Source organism: Alligator sinensis, unplaced genomic scaffold (assembly GCF_000455745.1).
Source record: "Alligator sinensis unplaced genomic scaffold, ASM45574v1 scaffold50_1, whole genome shotgun sequence".
Lineage (NCBI taxonomy): Eukaryota > Metazoa > Chordata > Crocodylia > Alligatoridae > Alligator > Alligator sinensis.
Genome location: NW_005842059.1, coordinates 340380 through 348966, shown reverse-complemented (window position 1 = coordinate 348966; position 8587 = coordinate 340380).

Sequence of the window (8587 nt, the reverse complement as noted above, 5' to 3'; positions counted from 1 at the left end):
CTCGGCCGGCTGCCGTCCCGCGCCCCGGTGCTCCGGGAATCCCCTTGCGAGGCGGCCTGCCCCCACGTCCCAAGGGGTTTTCCTCCTCGCAGGTGCAGTGCCTGCGCCCCCCGCGCCCAGGCTCAGGAGCATCCCCTGCCCCTTTCCTCCGAGAAAGCGCCCAAACCCAGCTGCCCCCACATCCAAATGGGTTTTTCTTCCGTTCCTCTCCCCCTGGCAACCTTGCAAGTCGAGGGAGGACACGCTGGTGCAGTGCCTGCGTCCCTCGCGCCCAGGCTCAGGAGTGTCCCGTGCCCCTTTCCTCCGAGAAAGCGCCCAAACCCAGCTGCCCCCACATCCAAATGGGTTTTTCTCCCCTGTTCCTCTCCCCCTGGCAGCCGGCAGCATTGCAAGTCGAGGGAGGACACGCTGGTGCAGTGCCTGTGCCCCTCGCGCCCAGGCTCAGGAGTGTCCCGTGCCCCTTTCCTCCGGGAAGGTGCCCAAACCCTTTGTGAATCCGGCTTCCCGCACGTTGTCGAGAGCTGCCAGGGGTCTTGCCCAGCTCCCTGTCGCACAGGGGGCTCTGCTTCTCTTGTCATGGCCCTCTGACCTCCGCTTCTGCCCCTGTTCTCATTATTTGTCCCAAGTACTCGTTTATCACCTCTTCAGTATCCTCTCGTCTAAAAAGTTAGCGGTGGGCCCACGCTCCGAAGGATGACAAATAGGCCTGTCCCATGGACACAGAGCGGGTGCTGAAGGGGAGAGGGAACTGGGTCTAAGCGGGGTTTTCCCTCCCGCCACCAGCATTTAGGGGTCGAGGAAGCTCTGATTCAGAGGCTCCCACGGCCAGGCTCACTGGCAAAGGGAACCTTTCCTCCCAGAACATGTCCCTTCTTGAATCTGGCTACGCTGGTGGCTTCCACCGAATCCGGTGGCCACATTTTAATGACACTTGTTCATTTTAAACTCAGGTCATGTCGTGACCCCTGGTTGTGGTCTTGCAAGAGGGAGTCAGTAAGAAATCCCTGTTGACTTTCTTTTCACCATTTTGTCAACTCTTACCCCTATTTATGAGGGGGGCAGCTACACCCTGTCCCCTGAGAGAGAAGGGGTCACAGCAGACAGCAAGCAGAGCATGCCGTGTCCTCGGGGTAGATCGCCATCGCCTGGGAAAGCCGCAGCCAAAATAGATTTGCCAGGAGGCAAAGCATTAGGCAGGTGAGAGAGAGGAAAGCCGCAGGCTGGCAGGCCTACATCACCCTCGTCCTCATCACGGTAGGGATCATCTCTCTTGAGCCCTGGGTGAAGAGATCGGCTTTGTTCACGCCCGATCCTTCCAGTAGCGGCTAAAAGCTTCCTACAGCCCCCAGGGACAAATGCTGCCACCAGCCCAAGCTTTTCCCTGCGCAGTCAATTGTAAAGGCAACTCCATTCCCTTCGGGCACCATGCATTTCACGCGGTCACATCCCTAATTTTAACCTCAGGGAAGATTAAGGAGCAGTTCATCGGAGGAAAGTGATCTGTTGTGCAGTTCCATGACGAAAAAGTACAGTTGTGTAGAGTGATGTTGTAGCGTTGATGGCCCAGAAATAATGCAAGAGGCAAGGATTTCTCAGTCTTGGTCTTTTATTGGACCAGCTATGTAGTTGGGATGGTCAGACAAGCTTTCCAACGTAAAACCTGACAAAGAACGTCTTACACTGGAAAGCCTGCCTGGCTTTATCCCGACTACCTAGTTGGTCCCATAAAAGATATCACCCTAAGAAATCCTTGCCTTTTGCAAAAAATAACCCAACACCAGGGATTGCAAGAGTGCGAGCTTCCAGCTGTAGCATTTCAGTAGGTGTCTGGACTCTCTGGTGCTTTACAACAGAAATAGTAATGTGAAAACTACATATTCAGTCAGAAAAAGAGGAATAGAGACAGTGCAGATAAGACTCCAATAGCAAAAGTAACTTAAATTTTGCCTTGCCTGCACTTTGTGATCAGCTGTGTATCATTAACTAGGGCTTTGACTTTCAGGGGGCTCGGTTTGTTTGTTTTTTCCCCAGGGGTGGGGGGAATCTGCAGGCACTTAAAATCATAATTTAAATGCTCCTAATTAAGCTCTCACATTTGCAACTCCCTTAGTGAATTGGGTGGGGAATGTGCAAGTCCTCACCTCCCCTGCTGCTTTTGTGCAGCTGGGGGGGTTTTCTGTTGAATCACTTTGTGATCTTTGCAGCGGGAGAAAATGTGACCGACCAAAGGCCTGGGTGATTTAAGCATTACCCAGGCCTGAGCTTTGCTCTGAGGACACTCAGTGGATAGCCAGGGAAGAGTAAGGTAAATATGCTATTGCTCTAAACACAGATCTCCGATGGGTTCAGAGGCCTGGGTAATTCAATAAACACGAAGGTCCTATCCCAGGGCTTGGATCCGGGTGGAGGGCTTGCCTGGCTGGTCTCCAGTCTGCCTTCAAAGAACCAGACCCCACATTTCCGCGCTGAGCACGCCATCCCATCCGCGTGGATGTGTAATGCTGGGCAAAAATGAAATCTTACACAGTTTTGCTTTTTCCTTCTCTCCTCCGTTATTTCTCAGGTCCACTCTTCTCTTCCCCCCTCCCAGCCCTTGTCTCTTTTTGGCACTTTTTCTTTTCCTCCTCATCTTCATTTTCTCTGCCCAAGTCTCCTCCCTGACTCCTCTGCCTTTCTAACACCTTCCTCTCGTTCTTCTCCTTGGTTAGCTCCCCTGGGTCTCTCTCTTTTTCTCCCTCTCATCAGCTGATCCCCACACCTGCCTCCATGCAGCTCCTTCATTGCTCCCTTCCCCATGCACAAGACATGGCCTAGGGCAGGGGTGGGCAAAATGCGGCCTGGGGGCTGGATGCAGCCCGCCAGGCCATTCTATCCGGCCCACGCGGTCCTTAAAAAAGTTTAGAAAATGAATATTTATCTGCCCCTGGCTGTCATGAAGCCCTCAATGGCTTGCCAAACTCAGTAAGCGGCCCTCCACCCGAAATAATTCCTCGCCCCTGGCGTAGGGCCTCCTAGAGCCACGGCGCACGTCTACACAGTGGCGGTGGCGCCATGTCCCAGTCAGGTCATTCCCAACCCCAGGGTCTTTCTCTCCAAGCTCTTTCCTCGTGAAGTTTGCTCCCCAATCCCTTTGCCAGCTTCAGTTTCATTGCTGCCTCTGGGGGAAGGATCCTTTCAGCTTCAGCTCCTCTTCCCTCCCCATAGGAAAACAGGTGCGACAGGTTCAGTCATTGAATAGTTGTTCCATTCTTCCTCTCCTGGAATCCATAGCTCTGCCGGCAGGGCCTAAATCAGAGGTTTGATAGGTTGGGACTTTTCATGCCTGTATTGCAAGTCCTGGCCTGAGAATGGGGCTGCTGAAGAAGTCTCTGAGCTGTCAGCGCTGCCCATCTCTCAGCAGGCTGACAGGGCAAGTCTTAGCACCAGAGGAATTGCCGGACTGGATCGGACCTCAGGTCCCTGCAGATTGGTATGCTGTCTATAACTGGACCTAGCCTTGGAGGAAGGTGTAAGGGGCCCCTTCCCAAAGGAGGCAGATGTGGGGAGATCTCTGCGCACAGCTGGCTCAGGTTGGTCTCTCTCCACCCGCTCCAGGCGGGCTAATGCCAAAGGTTCAGTTCCTGTCCAAAATAGGTGTTAGCGTTAACTCTGCTCTTTCTGGACACTTTTATTGCCAATGTAGTAAACCCACTGATGCCTCCTGCTGCTGGAGTTCAGATCCACAGGCTCATCACACACTGCTTCAAAAGCATTCCCGGGTTGTATGGACTGGTCCCTTGTTCTGTCATGGGATGGGGAAACTAGAAGCTCCTGATGTCCTTTCTCAGGACCACTGACTAGTGCACAGACCTCTGCCGTCTCTGCTCTTGCTAATCGTGAGCTGCCTGGAACAGGTAGCGCCGATCGTCTTTCTACAAAGACACGGCAACAGAAAACCATCATTTCTTCCTGAACTAAAAACTTGCTTAGCAGTAAGGCTACATGTAACAGCCTCATCTAGCGGCTGCTGCTGTAATACCGCCCTGCTGAGCAGTTTAGGTAGGGCCTGGGAAGAACTGCAATGCTTATGCTCTCTACTCTCCACCATGAGATGCCAGGAGATGTAGTTAGCCATATCAGGCTGAAGTCAGGCAGAAGGCAGGGTGTAGATGCACTTTATAGATCGGATCAATCAGACATTGCATGCGCTTTTGTGAGCAGCAAATGCTTTGTCAGATGCTAGATGCCAGGAAGCAGAGCAGCATCTGTAAGAGAGAGTAATCACAGGTAGTGTTAGAGTGATTGATGTAGCTGTGATAGTCCAGGAATTATACAAGAAGCAAGGATTTCATCAGGTGATATCTTTTATTGGACCAACTGTACAGATGTGATAATTAGACAGGCTTTTGAATGCAAGACGTTTTTCTTCAGGTCTAAGGAGGAAAAGCCAGCACAGTGTGGTTGCAGGTACATTTGTGTGCAGGGGTGTAGGTTGTAGCCGTGTTGGTCTAAAGACACAGGCAGACAAGGTTCTTTAGGTAAATCTGATATCTTTGATTAATTGTGTGCAGGAGCATTCAGGGAGATATTACACTTTCTGATGCCCTCATTCAAACTACATGGCTTTGCCCCGGCCCTTCCTTGGGGCTGTACCTAAGAGAAAAAAAATCATTTCTAGCCCTCAGCAAAGAAGCTCTGGCTTGCTGCCTCTTAGAACTACCTTAGCACGCGCTCCTATACATGCAAATGCAAGAACAAAGGAACCAGAGCAGTGAGACTAGTTGTGCATTTCCCCTTGGAGCCCCTGTGATCTTACATAGAATTTTATTTTTTTTTCCGTTTCTGTTTCCTGGTAGCTCTCCCTGGAAAACTTGTGTTTCGGCTCCAAGAACAAAGGCAGACCACTTGGCTTGGTCTTCTTGTAACTTTATGGTTTAAACTGGCCTTTTTCACACAGAAGCTATGCACAAATTAGAATGAACTCATGCAGCATCTGAGAAATCTGTCTCTTGATCCTACCAACATGCGTGCTATTCCCTTCACCCAGACCCCGTACTTCTCAAATAGGTTGGTAGCATCCTCCCTTGGCATGTTAAGGGCAATATGTGAATAGCTCTATTTTGAACCTATACGCAACACTGGTTACATTCACCAGCAAGTCTGCAAGTGATTTAAATGTCTTGGCTTTCATGGCTACTGTTGTAACGATGCTACTGACATTTCTTGTAAATGGAACTGAAGTTAAATAAATACCAATAAAATAAAATAAATAAAAAGCAGCTGCACAGTTCAGTAAAGCAGGAACTCAGTTTGGTTCCTCTCCATTTTAGTCTATTTATGACACTTCCCTCTTACAGTTCTTTCTACAAGGGTGGGTGTTGAATGTCTTAATAATGACCAACACTGAACCAAATATACCATGGAGTGATTCGTGGTCTGGAAAAACACAATCAAGTTCTTCTCTAATAATAATAATGATGGGATCAATTCAAAACTCACGGAAGCCAAAGGCAAAGTTTCCAGTAACTTAAACTGCACAGGATCGAATCCTTTTACGCATGTAAATTGGATGAAACTCTGTTTTAGTTAATGCCGCTACCCTTGATTGACACAAGTGAAAGCCGAGAGCAAGATTTGGCCCAGTATCAATTTTTTTCAGTAAAAATATGGAAGTATTTCCTGAACCTGAATTGGGAGATTACATGAACCTTATTATACTTTATGTTTTTAAAAAAAGTTCTTTTATAAAGTGCTGCTATTATAAACTGTAGAATATAGTTTATAGGAGTACTAACTACTAACGCAGCCAACAGTCTCTTTGTTGTATTAAGCTGTTCTCATTTGTCTGGGTCCATTAGCAAACGCAGTGGTCTTTAAGTGTTAACAGCAACTGAGTTATTAGATTTTATTACTTATGCAGGAAGCACCAGAGAACAAAGTGACCGTTTTGCTTTGGTTGGGTTTATTTCTTTCCGAGGACCACTGTTTAGGATTTAGCCCCTTCCGTGTTCCCAAACATGACTGGCAATGAAAGCTGGGTCTTAGTAATGCAGGAAACATGCAAGTTTGTCTCTACCTGCCATACTGGTCTTGTCAAATCATAGAATCATAGAAAAAATAGGGCAGGAAGGGCCTCAGGAGGTCAACTAGTCCAACACCCTTTGCAAAACAGGATCAGCCCTGCCTAAACTCTAAACCATCGCAGACACGTGTCTATCTAGCCTGCTTCCTTAGAGGTGAAGATTTCATAACCTCTCTATGGAAGGTCCTTCGCCATGCTTAACCTAATATCTAGCTTAAATTGCCCCTATTGCAATTTAAAATTGTTATTGCTTGGCTTGTCCGTGCAGCCACAGAGAGCAGTCTATCACTATCCTCTTTATAACCATCCTGCAGGTATTTGAAGACTATTATCAAATCCTCCCTCAATCTTCTCTACTATAGACTAAATAATTCCAGTTCTTTGATGCTCTTCTCAAAAACCATGATTCCTAGGCCTCTAATCACTTTTGTTTCTCTCTTTTGTGGAAGGCTGTTTAATTTGTCTACATCTTTCTTGAAGAGCGATGCCCAAAAGGGCGCGTCCAGACGAGTGCGCACGTGAGGTCTGCAGTCCCTCGAAGTTGTTTGAGGTGCTGCAAACTATGCACGGTGCACGTGTAAGTGTTCGCTGCACTGCTGATTTGCAATGTGGTGCCAAAAATTGACACCATGAGATCCTGGTGTTAAAAAAGCAGGAGAAAAAAAAAAAGTGGGGCGGCATATGCAGCAGCAGCGTGCGCCTCCAGAAACAGCCTGGCCAGCCAGAGGCACGTTCTGGCTGCTGCCTTGGGAGGCCCCCGGGATCCAGGTAGGGCTGCGGGGACCAGCACAGATGCTAGCCCCAGCCTCCCCTACCCTACCCAGGACAATTTTTCCTGCACCAACCCCCACATGCAGGGATGCGTACAATGGCAAAAACCAGCGGAACAAAGTTGTGCCAAAGCTATTTTTGCCACAGCAAATGCACACCCCTGCATGTGGGAGGATGTTTCCGAAATGAGCACAGTACTCCAGATGAGGCCTTACCAGGACCAAAGAGAGTGGAAGGAAGAATCACTTCCTTTGACTTGTAAGTGAGATGCTTGTTAATACAGCCCAGTATGTGGTCGGGTCTTATTGTGTTTTATTTTGCAACAAAAGCACACTCTTGGGTTCATAATCAGTTTATGGTCCTCCATAACCACCAGGGCCTTTTCTGCTGTACTGTAGCCCAGGCAAGCCTTCCCCAAATTGTATTTGTACATGTGCTTTTTCCATACGTTCTTACTGAATTTATTTTCATTAATTTTGCTCCACTTTTCTAGTTGATCAAGAACGTTCTGAATCTTAACCCTATCCTTCAAGAGTGTCTGCAACTCCATCCAATTTGGTGTCAGCTGCCAATTTTATAGCTGTGCACTAAATCCCATCCTCCAAATCCTTAATGAAGCTATTAAGTAGTACCAAACCAAGACAGACCCCTGGGGAATCCCAGTCAGTATCTCCTCCCACCTAGACACTGAGCCATTAGTGACTGCTCTTTGAGCAGGATGGTCCAGTCAGTTATGTATCTACCTTGCAGTACTTACACCTAGACTGTATTCCCTTAGCTTGTAAAACAGAACGTCGTGGGAGACAGTGTCAAAAGCCTTGCTAAAATCCAGGAATATCACATCTACTGGTCCATATTTCTCATCACCTTGGAAGGAAGTCAGGATGGTCAAGCATGACTTGCTCTTGACAAATCCAGGCTGGCTGCTCCTGATCATCTTGTTCTCCTTCAGGTGCTTAGAAACAGGTTCCTTGAGGACCACCTCCATAACCTTTCCAGGTATGAAGGTCAGAGTGACCAATCTGCACTTCCTTGGATAGTCCTTCTTCCCTTTCTTAAAGAGATGGGTGTTATATTTGTCCTTCTCCAGTCATCTGGGATCTCACCTAACTTCCATGAGTTCTCAAAGGCCCCCATTAGATGTTACATTGGTGGTACAATCAATCATGCCATAAATGGCAACATGCCCCTTGTTCAGCCAATTTTTGCCATCATAATGTGGTAAACCAATCAAAAAGATGCTCCCTTTTTGTGGCTGATTTGTATGGCACATCAAATTGAACATACGGCATGTGCCACACCTGGGGCTGCCCTAGTCCCAATGCTGGCAATGTGCTTGACACTCCCTGCCAGGAGCCTTGCAACCAGCACACCTGTCAGGCCACGCTGGGCTGCCGGCACTTGTGATGGTGATCTGTCTGTCCCTGATTCTAAAAATTGTGTGTCCTGCCATGCACGTGTGGCATGGCAGGACACACACTTGTTAGGATCAGATCTTGTTGTGCCATTATTTCAATGTCTGCCAGAGCCCGAAGAGAATAGCCAGTGGCTCTGCAATTATCTCAGCCAATTTCTAGAGTACCCTAGGATGCATCTCATCTGGCCTGCAAACTTGAAAACGTTCAGTAGCTAAGTGATTTCTGACCTTTTCTAGGGCTATCAGTTCTTTCTGCTTATTCCCCCGGCTTCTCACATTAGTATATAGACATCGTAGATGACTAACTGATTGACCTGCTAATTCCCTTCTTAGACCCC